Here is a 17,672-nt window from a genome sequence, read left to right as displayed (position 1 = left end):
GAAAATGGCTCAAGGCAAGCCAATGAGCTCCATAGCCCAGCTGGGGTTTGAGCCTGTGGGGCCTTGTTATATTAGTACACCACACAGACTCTCACTCTGGCTCATCTTACAGGGTTGCTGCCAGGAATGCTACTACGAACCAGTAGTGTAGTGGCAAATTGAGAAGTGCATTGTCCCTTTATGATGTCACAGCCATGCTGCTCACATAGCCACACCCCCTTCTAAGATTATACAACCTTCTATGAGCAGGAAAGGGGAGTGTGTTGGCTACTGAGAAGAGCCTTCTCAGTGGCTAACTCACCTCCTTTCACTCAGATTGTCTTCAGTCAGCAGGTAAGGACAAGGAAGCATGTTAAAAGACTCTTCTCAGTGGCCAACAGACTCCCTTTTCCTGCTCATTGGCTCATGGAGACTTAGCGACCCTGCTCTCAAATAAGTAAGGGGTCTAAGATCCCCCCAAGACATTGGACAACTACACCCCTGCTATGAACCCTCTCTAACTCTGCAAGGATTACCAGCCCTAGATTTTCTACGCTAAGTTGTGAGGCTGGGAAGGAGCAAGGCTAGAAGCACTAGAGAAGACCCCACAGCCTCAGCCAGCAGCAGGTCCTAAAAAGGGGGCACCATCTCTTTAGTGCCTTTTCCATAAACATTTATCATTCCCTTCCACAGCGCAGAGTCCTGCCAAACTCTTGTTGTAGAAACAAGAAGCCTTTTCCCCTCGAGGAGCAGCAAGAGGAGCATCTGTTTACCCCAACTTTGCCTAAAAGCTGTAGAAGAAAAAGAAGATCCTGGTCAGTTCAACCCCTTCCCCCTCACACTCACTCACACACAGGCACAAATCCAGGCCGAGGAAATTCAGAGACGGCTCACCTCGGGTCTGGCCCAGAAAAGCCGCACAACCATCCCTCCACCTCGCCCTTTCCTGTACATCGGGCACCCCGCCACGTCCCGCCAGTGCAATGTCTGTTTGTGGTCCACTTTGCGGCTGGCAACCTTTTTGGGGGGGGGGGTCAGTTGCCAACAAAAGGAAACACATTCACTATTATCTTTCCCCCCCATTTTCAAGTTCCTTGCCTCTCTAGGAAGCAGAGCTCAGTTCATTTAACCCCTAGCAGGTTCAGTGGTAGAACCAGTCTCTCCCCCCCCAACCATTCAACTACTGTTGAAAGAGGCTGCAAACGTCCGGCTTCACCTCCACCGCAGTCCATTCCCCAAAGTGAGGCTGCAATCCAACAGGTGTCTGATCAGAAGTAAACTCCATTGGGTTCAGTGGGTCTTACTCACAGGTAAGTGTGTATGGGATTGCAGCCTAAGTCATCTGCTGAGGTGATCAGGGCTGTTTCTGGAAGTCGAGGATTTGGGGAAAGTTCCCAGGCAGCCTTGAGCTCACGAGCCATCTCCATTTCACACATGAGCAGCAGTAGCGGCATGCATCAGCCCCATCCTGGCCTCATTTGCTGGCCAGAGGAGCAGGTGCAGGAAGCTTACTTCCCTCTCCTGTTTGCGGGCAGGGGGAATGGGTCCTCAGTTTGCTTCTGCTTGTTTTTTCTCCCTCCCTCCCTTCCTCCCAAACCCTTTCCTTTTATGCCATGTCTCTGCAAGCCTGAGAGCAAGGACAGGGTTAATCCTGATTGCTGTAAGGTGCTCCGGAGATTTTTTCAGCTGGACAGCAGAATAAAAACAAGTAAATAGGCCAGACGGGGCCAGTGTGGTCCCTCTGAAAGGGACTTGGGAGGGAAAGTTAAGCAAGTAGCCCAGAGGGGAGAGAAAAGAGATGTTCCAGGCAGAGGGAGGAGCACCCAAGAGGCAGCATGAAGCAACAGGCAAGGGCTGAAGAGGCTTTCTTGTGGCTACTGCTGCTTGCTGCCAGGGCAGTGCAGCTCACCGATCAGCTGTGAGGCGGCCGCCAATCAGCTGGTGGGCTGCTTGGCGCCCCCCCAGCCTTTTGTTGCAGCTACTGCCCCTGGCTTCCATCAGCCTGGGCAGCGCAGTGACCCTAGCTGGGCTGACGACCACCTGGCCGGCGGTCCGCCGTGACCTGCCACCCCTCGCTAGCTTGCCCTCCCCCTGACTGATCGCTCTCCCTCTCCCACCACTCATTCACCCTCCCCCCACTCGTTGGCTCACTCACCCTTCTTGCTGTGGATCGCAGGGAGGGAGCTGCCTAGCCGGCAGCCCTGTCCAGGCACCAGTTGGGCTCCGGCTGCCCTTGCAGAGCTGGGCGCACCGCTCGGCCACCCAGATCTAGCCTCCACTATCACCACGGCCTCAGGATGGTGATGGTGGCAAAACCAAAACCATTAAGGCTATTCACGCATATGTGCAGAAGTAAAGATGCAATCGGCTGGCAATCACTAGCTGGGTAAACTGCCGTAGCTACTGCTGTGCAAATGCGTATTTTCACATGTGCGCAGTAGAACTTGCATAGCCCCCAACACGATCCCATTGCTCTCATTGGTTCACTTTTCCCGGGCTGCCCCCTGACATTTGCGCACATACGCAAAAGTGAAAATACATGATTGGATGGGAATGACGGAAGGGGTATGGGGAAAGCCCAAGGGCCGCCCATGGACCGCCTACATCCGCAGTATTGCATCCGAGCCCATAATGTTACAGCAGATGATTCCCGGTTTAAAAAAGCAAATCGCATTTTTCACGGGAATGCAAAAGCGGATTTAACAGCATGAAAATGTGAAGAAACCATGGATGTCATATGGACCACCAAAAATTAATGAATACACAAAGCGATCATATCACACATTATACAGTTGTCTGGATAAGCCCCAAGAGACTGGTAAATTGGGGGACTTAACACACTCCTTTTATAAGAATAAATGAAGAACAAATGACAGGGCACACGACATGTTACTCTGGGAATTTCTCATGCTTATCATTCTGGCCATCTCTAAATTCTCACGCCAAAATACACATTCCAGCATTGCAGGCATCAAGCTTCAGCTGGAAGCAGGAATGCCATAAAAGGACTGGCAGCCTATTATCTTGTTGATGTTACACTGGCCGGCTTCCTAGAACTGAATTTTTTTTTTTAATAATTTTTATTCAAATTTTTCAAAAGACAAACAAAACAAAGTCAAAAAACATAACAATACAACAAAAAAATAAAAATAAAATAGTTGACTTCCGATTTGTCGCAGATCAGCTATAAGTATATAATATACATCAAACCTGTCCCTTAATGTATACATACAGGATCACTTTTCTCCATAGGCTGTCTTAGTTAATCGTCAAATCCCAATATCATCATTTTATTTTGATCTTTCAACAAAAAGTCTAAGAGAGGCTTCCATTCCTTAAGAAATGTATCTGTCGATTTTTCTCTAAGTAGACATGTCAATTTATCCATTTCTACTAAGTCCATTAATTTCAATAGCCATTCTTCCGTTGTTGGTGTTGATTCCATTTTCCACTTTTGTGCATATAATAATCTTGCTGCCGTAATCATATATAATATTATTCTTCCATATTTCTTTTCTATTTGTTTATCCATAAAACCCAATAAAAAAAATTCTGGTTTTGACTGAATATTTATCTTTAGAATTTTTTGCATCTTCCTACCTATCTGGGCCCAAAATGATTTTGCCTTTTTACACAGCCACCACATATGATAAAATGATCCTTCTTGTTGTTTACATTTCCAACAAACATTAGAAACATTACTATACATTTTTGACAACTTTTCTGGAGTCATGTACCAACGGTACATCATTTTATAGAAATTTTCTTTAAGATTATAACATAGTGTAAATCTCAAGCCTTTTTTCCACATATTTTCCCATTGATCCATTTGTATGTTATAACCAAAATTTTTTGCCCACTTTACCATACACTCTTTTACTTGTTCTTCCTCCATATCCATTTTCAGTAAGAGTTTATACATTTTCGCAATTATATTTTCATCATTTGTACACAATCCTATTTCAAAATCAGATTTACTTATTTCAAACCCATACATTTTCTTGTCCATTTTATATCTTTCTAACAATTGTAAATAGGCAAACCATTGAAAACTATATCCTTCCTTTGTCAGTTGTTCTCTCTCTTTCATTATATATTCTCCATGTACATTTTCTAATAGTTCTTGATAAGTTAACCATTTCTCTTTTCCAGCCATTTCTCTTCTGTAAAACGCTTCTTGACTTGAGACACATAATGGTATTTTCGAATAAAACCTTGATTTATATCTATTCCATATTTTCAACAGAGGACGTCTTATAAAATGATTGTTAAAGTCTACATTTACTTTTACTTTGTCATACCATAGATATCCATGCCATCCCCACTTCAAATTATGGCCCTCCAAATCCAATAGTCTTTTATTCCTCAATAAGATCCATTCCTTTATCCAGACTAGACAGCAGGCAGCAAAATAAAGTCTCAGATTTGGTAATCCCAGTCCTCCTCTTTCTTTGGCATCTTGTAGTAGTTTAAATTTAACTCTTGGTTTTTTTCCTTGCCATACAAATTTAGAGATATCTTTTTGCCATTGTTTAAAAGGTAAATCAGAGGATATTACAGGTATTGTTTGAAACAAAAACATCATTCTCGGTAATACATTCATTTTTATCACAGATATTCTACCCATTAATGACAATTGTAGTTTATCCCATCTTAGCAAATCTTTCTTAATCTCTGTCCATAATTTTTCATAATTATTATGAAACAACTTTGAATTTTTATTTCTCATAATGATACCTAAATATTTCAACTTTTTCTCTATTGTAAAATCTGTCTTGTCCATCAACTCTTTCTGTTCCCTTAAAGTTAAATTTTTCACCAACATCTTTGTTTTTTGATTGTTGATCTTAAATCCTGCTAACAGTCCAAATTCTTTTAATTTGTCCATCAATACATTAATTCCTTCCAAAGGGTTTTCTAGTACAATTATCAAATCATCAGCAAATGCTCTCAATTTATATTCTTCTTTTTTTATCTTTAATCCCGAAATCCTTTTATCTTGCCTTATATCTCTAAGCAGCACTTCTAAGACCAGAATAAATAAAAGGGGAGATAATGGACATCCCTGTCTTGTACCCTTTTGTATTTCACATGAATCCGTTAAACCTCCGTTAACAATTATCTGAGCCTTCTGAGATGTATAAATCGATCTAATCCATTTTATAAAATTGTCTCCAAAATCCATTTGCTCCAAAACCTGAAACATAAATTTCCAATTCAAATTATCAAATGCTTTTTCAGCATCTAAAAAAATCAAAGCTGCTTGTTTATCATTTCGTTGTTCTAAATATTCCAACACATTCAAGACATTCCTGACGTTGTCATGTAATTGTCTTTTAGGTAAAAACCCTGATTGATCTTCCTGGATATTATTTTCAATCTTTCTGCCAAGATCATTGTAAAAATGTTATAGTCATTATTCAATAGAGATATTGGCCGATAATTTTTTGTTTTAGTTAAATCTTGCTCCTCTTTAGGTATTAATGTTATGCTAGCATTTTTCCAACTATCCGGTATCTTTCCCTCTTGCAGAATAAAATTCATTGTAGACTGTAAAGGTAGCAAGAGTTCTTCCTCCAAACATTTATAATACATTGCAGATAACCCATCTGGTCCTGGCGCCTTTCCTAATTTAATTTTGTTTATAGCTTCAGATATCTCTCTTGACGTAATAGGGCCATTAATAGCTTGTCTCTGAAAGTCTGTAATTTTAGGCAAATTCTGTTTAGATATATACTCTTCTATTTTTTCAGATGGAATTTCCTGACACTTGTACAATGTTGAATAATATTGATGAAAAATCTTTTTGATTTTTACATTATCTGTCAGCGTCTCATCTCCTTCTTGTATCTTTAAAATAATATTTTTTTGACGTTCTTTTCTTAATTTATATGCTAACCATTTCCCTGGTTTATTTGCAAATTCAAAAGTCCTTTGTTTAGCAAAATTTAGTTTCCTTTCAATTTCTCTAACTGTCAGCATTGATACTTGCTTCTGTAACATTTTAATTTGATTTACAATAGAAACTTTAGTTGGATTCTTTTTCAATTCTTCCTCTTTTTGTTTTATTTCTTCCAAAATTAATTGCATTTTCTGTTGTTTCTTTTTTTTTAATTCAGAGTTACATTTAATAAAATATCCCCTCATAAATGCCTTACTTGTATCCCAAACGATATTTTCATTTGTTCCTTTATGTAAATTATGTTCAAAAAACTCTTTTAATTTCTTCTTACATTCTTGTACTACTTTGTCATTCTGTAATAAAGATTCATTTAGTCTCCATCTAAATCCAAGATTTTTTTTTTTTAAAGTTAATATCACAGGATTGTGGTCCGAAAAAGTTTTTGGTAGTATATCCATTTTAAAAATATCCTTCGCTAGAATTTTAGACATCCAAATCATATCAATCCTCGAGAATGTTTTATGTCTTTCTGAAAAATAAGTAAATTCCTTTGCGTTATCATTTATATATCTCCAGGTATCCACCAATTCTAAATGTTCCATCAGTTCAAAGCAAATCTTCGGTAATTTACCCTGTGTCTCTTTAATATTTTTTTCAGAAAGTCTATCAATTTTTGGTGAGATTACCCCATTCCAATCACCCATGACGCACCAATGATCATATGAAAACTCTGACAATTTTTCCATAAGTCCTGTGTAAAACCTTGTTTTATCTTCATTGGGGGCATAAATACCCACTATCAAAATGTTTGTACCCTGTAAAGTAATTTCAACCCCCACAAATCTACCACTATCATCCAGTAATACCAATTTAGGAAGCAATTGTGGGTTAATGTAAAGAACAACTCCATTTTTTTTTTTTGGTCCAGCCGAAATAAATTCTTCACCCAAATTTTTACAAATTCATAGAACTGAATTTTTAAAAACCCTCTACAGTGAAACTAGAGGGGGAAAATTGGACAAAGGGTCTCATTACACCTAAGGCTCCTTCTTAAAACATATGAGGAACTCTGATTAGAAAATCTATCACTAATCATTCTATATGGGCAGCTCACAACACTATGTAACTGGGACACCTCATTCATTACAGATAACTACACATCACATGAAGTTGTGCAAGGAAGAAGACACAACACTGGTGTGTGTCTAAAAGTGTGGTCCTGCCTCCAGATCTAGACAATGATGCCCTAGTGTGAGCAACACAGTAATACAGTGTGCACCACTTCAAACTGCAGGCAGATTTATTATTATTATTTAATAACATTTATATACCACTTAACAAAAGACCACTAAGGGTGCAATCCAACTTGCATTTATGCCGGGCTGAGAGGAGTTGATGCGGTGGATCTCCAGCTGAGCTGGCTGGGTCAGGCTCAGCCAGCTGGCAAAAGTAGAGCCAGAGTAAGGCCCAAAAAAGGGATGTTTGGGGTATCAGGGAAGGGCCAAGGTGAGGGACTTAGGCCACATCCAACTCATGTTCAGAGTACTCCAGCAGGTCCCAATCCAGGCAAAAGTTATGCCGGGAAAAAGGTCGGTCTAAGAAAATAATTGCAATAGAAGTCAATGGAGAGGGCTTACTCCCTGGTTGGGGTATTTAGGCAAGCAGGCTTTTACTTTCTGGTCCCTGAGTGTAGCTCCCTGCTGACCCAGCATTCGGCCAACCCAAAGGCTCCTGAATGGCAACTGGATGCCACAGAACTTTATGCCAGCTTCTATTCCTCTAGCACAACTTACCCTTGCTCTAGCCAGCTTCCCCTGAGGTGGATTGCTCTGTATGTGGTTTACAAAATAATTCGGTATTCAATGTATTGAACTTTATGTAATCAAAACCACAACAAAACTAGTACATCAGGGCGAAGTTCTATATAAAAGATAACAACCCCACCCTCTCTCGTCCTACTTTTTTTATTATGGAACATTTTTTCACATACAGAAAAATTCAAAAGTGTCAATTCCCCCACTCACCATCCAAAATGAAACAGCCCATTCTATCACATCAAGACTCTTCCACCTCATTTCTCTTGGGAAGGGGCTATATCTCAGTAGTAGAGACCCTCTTTTTTCTTTTTGCATGCAGAAGATTCCAGGTGGAGTCCTTGACATTTCCAGGCAGGGCTCTGAAACACTGAAGAGCCACTGCAAGTCAGAGTTAACAGTACTGAGTTAGATGGTCTGGTTTAAAATAAGACAATTTCATATGTTCCTATGTTCCATTCTGCTGCATGTGTAAACCAGAAACCAATAACCTTCCATAAACACAGGGCCTCCTCAGCGGCAACTTCAGTGCTCTGGAATCTTCTTGCAAGACAAGCATATAAAACAAGGATAGAGAACCTGCGGTCCTTAAGATGTTGGACTCGCAACACACATCATTCCTGACCATTGAGCATTTGGCTGTAACTCCTCCCTAATGTCTTTAAGGCAACATAAAACTTTTATTCTTCAAAAAGCCTCAAGTTGTATATCTGCTAATTCTGTACCTTATGGTTTCTAATCTTACCATTTTGACTGATGTTTTTAATTTTATTTTGATATAGTTGCTTAATATTTTTGTTTTGGACTTTTTGTGCACTGCTGTGAAATCTGTATGAAACAAAGCCATAAACATGGCAGATCAATATAAAAATATACATTATTTAGGATTCAGAAAATGTGTAGGATTATGAAAACGTGTCTTTGTGTGTGTGTAGAGCCCTTTAGGATCGCCTGCGATCAATTCATTTTCTTATTTAAAAAAAGGTATGGGAGATGGCTTCATTCATTCTGTCTGCACTAGAAATCAAAAGGTTCATACAGCATGTGTGGTATTGAAACTGCTTTAATTTTATCATGTGCCAGGAGCAACTTCATCAGTCAGCCTAGCCATCAGTAGAAAGAAGAATTCCACAGAAGGGAGCTGATCAGCGGTCTGGAACTTTCTATCTGTAGATTGAATGCTAGTCCTACTCAGAGTAGACCAACTGAAATGAATGAATATGGCTAACTTTTTGTGCCTTCGAGTCAATTACGACTTATGGTGACCCTATGAATCAGTGAGCTCCAATAGCATCTGTTATAAAACACCCTGTTCAGATCTTGTTAAATTCAGGTCTGCGGCTTCCTTGATGGAATCAATCCATCTCTTGTTTGGCCTTCCCCTTTTTCTATTCCCTTCTGTTTTCCCAGCATTATTGTCTTTTCTAGTGAATCATGTCTTCTCATTATGTGTCCAAAGTATGATAACCTCAGATTCATCATTTTAGCTTCTAATGATCGTTCTGGTTCAATTTGTTCTAACACCCAATTATTTGTCTTTTTCATGGTCCATAGTATCTGTAAAGCTCTCCTCCAACACCACATTTCAAATGACTTGATTTTTCTCTTATCCACTTTTTCCGCTGACCAAGTTTCACATCCATACATAGAGATCAGGAATACCATGGTCAGAATGATCCTGATTTTAGTGTTCAGTGATACATCTTTGCATTTGAGGACCTTTTCTAGTCCTCTCATAACTGCCCTCCCCAGTCCTAGCCTTCTTCTAATTTCTTGACTATTCTCACCATTTTGGTTAATGACTGTACTGAGGTATTGATAATCCTTGACAAGTTCAATGTCCTCGTTGTCAACTTTAAAGTTACATAAATCCTCTGCTGTCATTACTTTAGACTTCTTGACGCTCAGCTATAGTCTTGCTTTTGTGCTTTCCTCTTTAACAATCATCAGCATTCGTTTCAAATCATTACTAGTTTCTGCTAGTAGTATGATATTGTCTGCATATATTAAATGATTGCTATTTCTCCCTCCAATTTTCACACCTCCTTCATCTTGGTCCAGTCCTGGTTTCCATATGATATGTTCTGTGTATAGATTAAACAAATAGGGTGATAAGATACACCCCTGTCTCATACCCTTTCCGATGGGGAACCAATCGGTTTCTCTGTATTCTCTCCTTATAGTAGCCTCTTGTCCACAGTATAGCTTGCGCATCAGGGCAGTCAGATGCTGTGGCACCCCCATTTCTTTTAAAGCATTCCATAGTTTTTCATGATCTACACAGTCAAAGGCTTTGCTGTAATCTATAAATATAAATATTTCAATAATTACTGCATTCCCTGGGATCTCCTTTCTTTGGAATTGGGATGTATATGGAACGCTTCCAGTCTGTGGGACATTGTTTAGTTTTACATATTTCTTGACAAATTTTTGTCAATATTTGGACAGATTCAGTCTCAGTAGCTTGTAGCAACTCTCTTGGTATGCCATCTATTCCTGGTGATTTGTTTCTTCCAGGAATTTTAAGAGCAGCTTTTACCTCACATTCTAAAATTTCTGGTTCTTCATCATACAGTTCCTCCGTGAATGAATCTGTCATCCTGTCATCTCTTTTATATAGTTCTTCAGTGTATTGCTTCCATCTTCATTTCATCTCGGTCAGTCAGTGTGTTCCCCTGTTGATTATTCAACATCCCTACTCTTGGTTTAAATTTCCCTTTCATTTCTCTAATCCAGCCTTTCCCAACCAGAATGCCTCCAGATGTTGTTGCACCACAACTTCCATCTTTCCTGACCATTGGCAATGCTGGCTGAGGCTGATGTGAGTTGTGGTCCAACAACATGTGGAGGCACACTGGTTGGGAAAGGCTGCTCTAACCTTTTGGAACAGGGCTCTTGTTCTACCCTGTTTGTTGTCCTCTTCTATTTCTATACTAGTTCTATATCTGTAATAGTTCTCTTTGTCCCTATGTACTAGTCGCTGTATTGTTGTATTTAGGGTTCTGTGTTTCTATCTCCTTTTGTGTTTGCTTTCCTTCTCTCTTTAACCATTTTAAGAGTTTATTCAGTCATCCATTGAGGTCTTTCTCTCTTTTTAACTACAGGTATTGTCTTTTTGCATTCTTCCCTGATAACGTCTCTGACTCCATTCCATAGTTCTTCTGGTTCTCTGTCAACTAAGTTTAAAGCCTCAAACCTGTTCCTTATTTGATCTTTATATGCTTCTGGGATGTTATTTAAATTGTATTTTGGCATTATGATTGCTTTGTTGGTCTTCTTTACCTTTACTTTGATTTTCAATACGACCAGTTCATGATCTGTACCGCAGTCTGCTCCTGGTCTTGTTTTCACAGAAAGTATGGAACTTCTCCATCTTCTGCTACCAATTAAATAATCAATTTGATTCCTATATTGACCATTTGGTGACATCCATTTGTACAGTCGTCTTTTCAGCTGCTCAAAAAATGTGTTTGCAAGAAACAAATTATTGGCGTCATAGAATTCAATAAGTCTTTCTCCTGCTTCATTTCTGTCTCCTAGGCCGCATTTCCCCACAATCCCTAATTCTTCTCCGTTCCCTACTTTTGCATTCCAATCCCCCATGATTATCAGCACATCTTGTTATGGTGTGTGATCAATTTCTTCCTGTGCTTCTGCGTAAAATCTCTCCAATTCCTCTTCTTCTGTGTTTGCCGTCGGAGCATAGACTTGGATGATGGTTATGTTGATACGTTTCCCATTTAATCTCATTGATATCACTCGCTCAGACCTTGCATTGTAGCTCCTAATTGCTTTTGCTACATCACTTCTCGCTATTAAAGCAACCTCATTTCTTCTTAATTTCTCATTTCCTGCATAAAATATTTTGTAGTTGCCTGATTGAAAATGTCCCATTCCTGTCCATTTTAGTTCCCTCACACTAAGTATTGTAATGTTGATGCGTTCCATTTCTTGCTTGACACTTTCTAACTTTCCCTGGTTCATGCTGCTCACATTCCATGTTCCTATTGTGTGCATCATACAACTCCAGACTCTCCTTTCGCATCTGTGCGCATCAGCCTCTGGGCTTCCTTTCAGCTTTGACCCAACTGCATCATTAGTCACAGTGCTACTCGTACTTGTCCTTTGTTCTTCCCCAGTAGCTCGGTCAGTGCCTTCTGACCTGGCCGTCTCATCTTCCAACACTATCTCATGTTGCATTTGGGATACTCTGTTCTTAGGGTTTTCGTGGTAAGATCTATTCAGAGGTGGTTTACCATTGCCTTCCTCTGAGTTTGGATGCATCTTAGTCTGGTGTTTCAGCCTGACCATTTCATCTTGGATGCCCCTGCTAGGAGTCTAGCCTCTTGGTCTAGACTCCTGACGGCATTGCTCTTAGCTTCTTCAACACTCTCAAACCCCCTCACCACGTTAAGGTGTGCATCCTAGAGGGGGACATCTTTTTATAAAAGGTGTTAAAAACATCTTAAAAAGTATTTCCAACACAGATGCAGAGTGGGATAAGGTCTCTACTTAAAAGGCTTGTTGAAAGAAGAAGGCACTGAAAAGACAACAGAGATGGCACCCATCTAATATTTAAGGGAATGGAATCCCAAAGGGTAAATGAGCCACTGTGACTGCGGCTGCCAACAAGAGCCTGATGTTGCTGCTGGCAAAAAATAAAATTAAAATAGTTTACAGGAGAAAAAAAGTTGTCACTTTTTTCTGCCTCACAAAGCCTAATTTCAATGACCCCCAAATACACTCACACATACCAAATTTCAAAAATTTAAATCAGAACTTTCAGTAGAGCTGTTTGCATATTCTGTTCATTTCTTGGAACAACTTCATAACTTTACTGTCAGCCAAAGCATGCAAAGGAATATTTAAATATGTTATCTTATTGATTTGAAGAATCATAGTAATGTGGATTGTGTAGCCAGGGCTTAGTCAGTCTACAAAGACATGGATTTTCCCCAAGTACATTCGGGGTATGGCAATCACATATACTTGGCAATTCATAAGATGAAGCAGACATGCTTGCCTGATGCCTATTTTTGTATCTTTTTAGCACCAGGCAAATACCTTCTTCTTTACCACCCAGACTTAAAAAAAAATGTGTTCTTAGTAATCAGCAGTATTAATTGCCTATTTTAATGATTTGGGGTGTTTCTGTGTGGTTTTTTTACCTTTTGGTTGAATGGCAGTGTAAAAATGTATAAAATAAATACTAGGATATAACATACAATTTAAACAATTGTCTCGTGCATAATATTTCTTCTAAAATTTTTATCATTTATGTTGTTGGTATTTTTGAAATGAGAGAGAGAGAATAGATAAAGGCAATATGTAGAGAGGTGGTCAAGCTACTATCTTCCACCAATAAATCCTTCCAACAACTATCTATGCATGCAGTACCAGGCTCAAAAGCTGTCATGGCAAACATGATGATTACCCTGCATAATTGGTTAGATACAGTGATATTCTTGCTGAGAGTGCCATCAAGTGTCATCACTGGGAAGAGTTGACTCAATTTTAATTTTACTCCGATTAACCTTAAGTCTGGCAGAGATAATAAATAAAGTTCAGCATGGCCAATGATCAAGGATGATGGGAGTTGTAATCTATCATCATCTGGGTGATGACCAGTAAAAGAGTTCTCAGGAGTGGGTCCCCCTGGGCTATAAAGATAGAAAAGATCACACACCCATGCATGCAATGTTGATACATACTCATTTCATATCAAAGCAATAATGCAAAGTAATGATGAAAGATACGACAGCTGTTCCAAACACATGTATACTAGCCCCCCATGGAAGCTAGGAACATGGAAAACACATATGTACTAGCATTTGTCTGATACATCATTTTCTTTTCATACATGCCAGATTAGCACAATACTGATTATAAAGTTTAGCACTACTGTCTTTCCCAAAAAAATGGTTATTGCACTTAGACTTTCCTTGATAAGAGAATGAAAGGTGTTTATTAGTAACTGGTCAAAATATTAAAACTAAAGTCAGACACCAATCTTGGATTGGGATCTGACAGTATAAATCTACTGGATCTTTTCCAGGATTATGCACTGACCTGCCTATAATTGGCAATAAAAATTATGAACTCTAAAAAGCTTAGATGACAGTTGCATATTGTATATAATTTATTCAGTGGTAGCTGATGGCTCCATGTCAGTGGGGCAGTGGAATGTGCTCAAGGGTTTGGTGCAAACTTTCAAGGAGCTGTCCAAGGTGCTGAATCTATTTTGGAAATAGGTAACAGCACCTTGGGCAGTTCCTTGAAAGTTCAGACTAAAACTTGGAGGAAATTTGACTGCCCCACTGACATGGAGCCACCAGCTACCACTGAATTTATTCATCTGCTAATCATGGGAAGAGGCAAAGAGCAACACCCAACACTGAAGCTGCCCTTGACTACAGTACGGGATACTCTGTTCAGAATCTTGCACTAGTAAAAAGCAAATAAATATGTAGATGCTGAATTCTTGAAGAAACAGTGAAGTTATTGTATTTATAACCCACAGGGATTCCTTTGCCCAATTCTGCATGATGACAGGATACACACAGTTTGTGCCATATAAAGGCATAATACCCAGTGAAAATATCATATAATGTTTAGATCTCAGCAGATCTAGGCTGGAAAAGCCAAAGCATGCACATAATTTTCCCTCAAGACAAAATGCAAAATCTAGTTGTGATCAGGACCATCAGGAAGTGGAACCTTTTAAAGACCCAGTATTTACCAGCATTTTAAAAGTTAATATTACAACCCTCTATTAAATAATTTTGTCAAACACTCTTTTATATCATCTGTTTCAAGTGCCTTTGCAACCAAGCTTCGCTTATAATGAATACATTTCCACACCTGTGCATGCATGTCAGAAATGTTATTTGCTGTGCCATAAAAGTAGATAGAACCTCGGTTATAAATCTTGATTTCTGGTTTATAGCTTTGTCCTATTAAAAAAGTCACCCTCATTTGAAACTCTGCATGCAAGCATCTCACTCAGAAATCAAATTTCTTTTACAACAAATTTCCAGGGTGCCTATAAAACTTCAGCCATAACCATCAAAATTGGATAACGCAGCCTGTGCTGCATTTGGCAGTATTACCGCATGCTGTTGAAAAGGATTAAACTATAAACTTAGTTGAAAGCAAAAAAAAAAGTATCAATTGGTCTTTCTGACCATCTGTGTACACAAGAAGCAGCCATGTACAAAATCAGATCTTTGGTTCAAACAGTCCAGTGCTGTCTTCTCTTGACAGACAGTGGCTGTCCAAGATATAGGGTTGAGGGGTTTTTCCCCCCAACCATACTATCTGAAATCCTTTTCAGGGACTGAATTTGGGACTTTTTAAATGAAAAGTATGCATTGTATGATTTTGGAAGAAAGTCAAATGTAATTATGTGCCTATGGTAAAATCAATTCATAAGAAAAAAATAGTGCAATCCTGTACACGTCTACCCAGAATTATGTCTATTTAGTTTAATGGGATTTACTCCCATGTAAATTAGTAAAAGATTGCAGTCTGCAGCCTAAAAGTCATAGAAAACCAGCTGTGGCCCAATCCAGGAACGCATGAGTGGCTCAGAACCACCCTATCAAATGAAGCCACAAAAGATCCAAGAGTGATAAATTCAGTAAATCACAGTACCTGACACTGTATCTAACACAGAGAAATGGACGGGCAAATACAATCAAAATCAAAATTACCAAGCATTAATGAATATATTGTAGAGAACAGCTCTGGATTAGCAGGATGACCTACTAAAACTAAATAATCCAGTAAGATTAATTGATGTTTTAACCACAATCATTCAGCTGTAATCCCTTTCCCAGAGTAGACAAACTGTATGAGCCATGAAAGAATTATTTTGTTTCACAAAGAAATCTTTGATTTGATTTGTTATTTAAAAAATGGGGATATGAAGCAAAACAAGTTTACTCTTGAGTATCCTTTTTGATGGGAGTCTTAGAGAGCAAGGCTATAGTTTTGTGACCCTTCTAATTGGACTGTGCAAAACAAACACTTCAGTTTACAAAATAAAGCAACACTCAATGAAAGTTCCCTTTTAATCATCTGCAGAAAGCATCTGACCCCTAGTGCTCACAGAAGTTAGAGCAAAAAAAAAAAGATATTCAGTCAAAGCTAATATTATAGATCAGTTCAAACAGAGCAGCATTAGCATCTTTCACTGCTCATGCTGCTAAAGAGAGACACAGGAGAAAGGGGTAGTATTTTTCCCTAGCTCCAAACATCAGGGTTCTTTTTTCTTTCTTTTTTAGATTTTAGTAAACACCTACAATACTTCAAGATACAATACTGCAAGTTTAAATGCAGATTAAAAACATACACACAGAATAATACATGGGGTTGACATGGATAATTCTGCCTTCATTTTTTTTTCTACAAGATGGGACCCATTGAACTTGAGATTTTTGCCTTTTTGATATCCTCTCCCCAGTTTAGTTTGGCTGCACAGTACTAACTTCCCCACATCCTCCTATTAACACGTACAGGAGCGAAATCATGTGCTCTGTGAAAGCACAGTGCTGTACTACCATTTGTATATTATTGCTTACAAGTAGACAACACATTATGTATCAGATGAAGTGGGCTCAACTCCATGAAAGCTTGTGATACATGAAGGCTGCAGTCCTATAAACCCTTACTTTTGACTAGATATGTATAGGATTGCCCTGTAAATCTCTTTGCCTTAAGACGCCACAAGACACAGTTCATTGTGTTTGTGTTCCTTACTCTCAGGGGTGCACAATTGTTTGCTCTCTGCTTATTGCACCATAGACCCAGCACAGGAGTTTGGGGGAAGTTGTCTATTTTCGTTTTTATATGTGTTTATTCTTACAAATGAAATGACAGCAAGGGAGAAAAGGAAGAGGCAGCAGGAGCAAGAGGCTTTCGGGTAGAGGCTGTTTCAGAGAACAGCCCCTGGAGTTTTACACACACACACGAAAGCAAGATTTTTGCAGACTTCATCTCTCCTTGGAAAAGCTAAAAGGAGGTTGTTGCTAATGCCAGAGAAAAGAAAAGATGACAGATGGTTGTTGTTTTTTAAAGGTATATATGTGGATTCGTAAATAATGTAGGGATAGGCAATAAAACCAAGGCGAAACCGAGGCGGCGATGGGAAAACTCGAGCCCAGCGCCTTGCTAAAACAGGAGCGCCCTGTCTAAACAAGAAGATCAGAAAGCACAATAAATCAATAAAAACGCAAACGTCTCGCCGTTTTTCCACATTCTGCAAGAAGCTAAGGCAGGCATCAATACACCCATCCCCTCCCCCAAAAAAACTTTTGATCCCAAAGTTTAAAGAAAGCAAATAGAGGCGGTTTTAAAACGTGACACACACACACACAAATCTCCCTCAAACTCTCCTTCGTTCCAAAACCTTCCCTAGAAGAGACTGAAAAAAATCATCTCGCAGGCACGCACAAAGCCCCGGTCCCCGGCCCGAAGAACCCAAACACAGACCGGGCTGCGACTCCCAGTAGGGGTCGCCCCCCTCAAAAAAAGTTTATCCCCCCCTCCGTCCTAGACATTCCCCCCTCTCCCCAATTCCCTGACAGAAACTCTCCTCTGCCTTACTCCAGCTTCCGCCACCCACCTGCCATCCAGGTTGGCGCGTCTTCTTTTTATTTTATTTCCCCCAAGAAGCAGCCTGGAGCTGATAATCCTGCAGCTCCTCCTGCAGCGTCTCTTCTGGAGCTGACAGCACCGCGCTCGAGGACACAGCGATCAGGATGGATGGGAAAGAGAGGAGAGAGAGGAGAGGGGCGGAGACAAGAGGACACTGCGTGGGGCTCGTCGAAGGCGCGCGGGTGGGCAGGCAGCGGCAGCTCTCGCGCAGCGCCGAATTCTTGCACGCGCACACAAACATCCGCGCGGACGCGCGCGCACCACCCCACATATATTGCATACACGCGCGCTCTCACTCATTTTCTCCCGCCCTTTAGCAG

General features: G+C 39.9%; 1 protein-coding gene across 1 annotated transcript in view; it reads right to left on the bottom strand.

The window, feature by feature from the left end:
- The window catches only part of CNTN3 (contactin 3), a 411,452-nt gene extending 394,045 nt beyond the window's left edge, over nt 1–17,407 (bottom strand). The window contains exon 1 of the mRNA XM_061618591.1: nt 17,321–17,407. The gene's annotated coding sequence lies outside the window, so the exon portion shown is untranslated. The remainder of the gene's footprint in view (nt 1–17,320) is intronic.
- Nucleotides 17,408–17,672: the final 265 nt, after the last annotated feature.

Source organism: Rhineura floridana, chromosome 3 (assembly GCF_030035675.1).
Source record: "Rhineura floridana isolate rRhiFlo1 chromosome 3, rRhiFlo1.hap2, whole genome shotgun sequence".
NCBI classification, from domain to species: Eukaryota; Metazoa; Chordata; class Lepidosauria; order Squamata; family Rhineuridae; genus Rhineura; species Rhineura floridana.
This window is presented reverse-complemented; position numbering and strand designations above follow the sequence as displayed.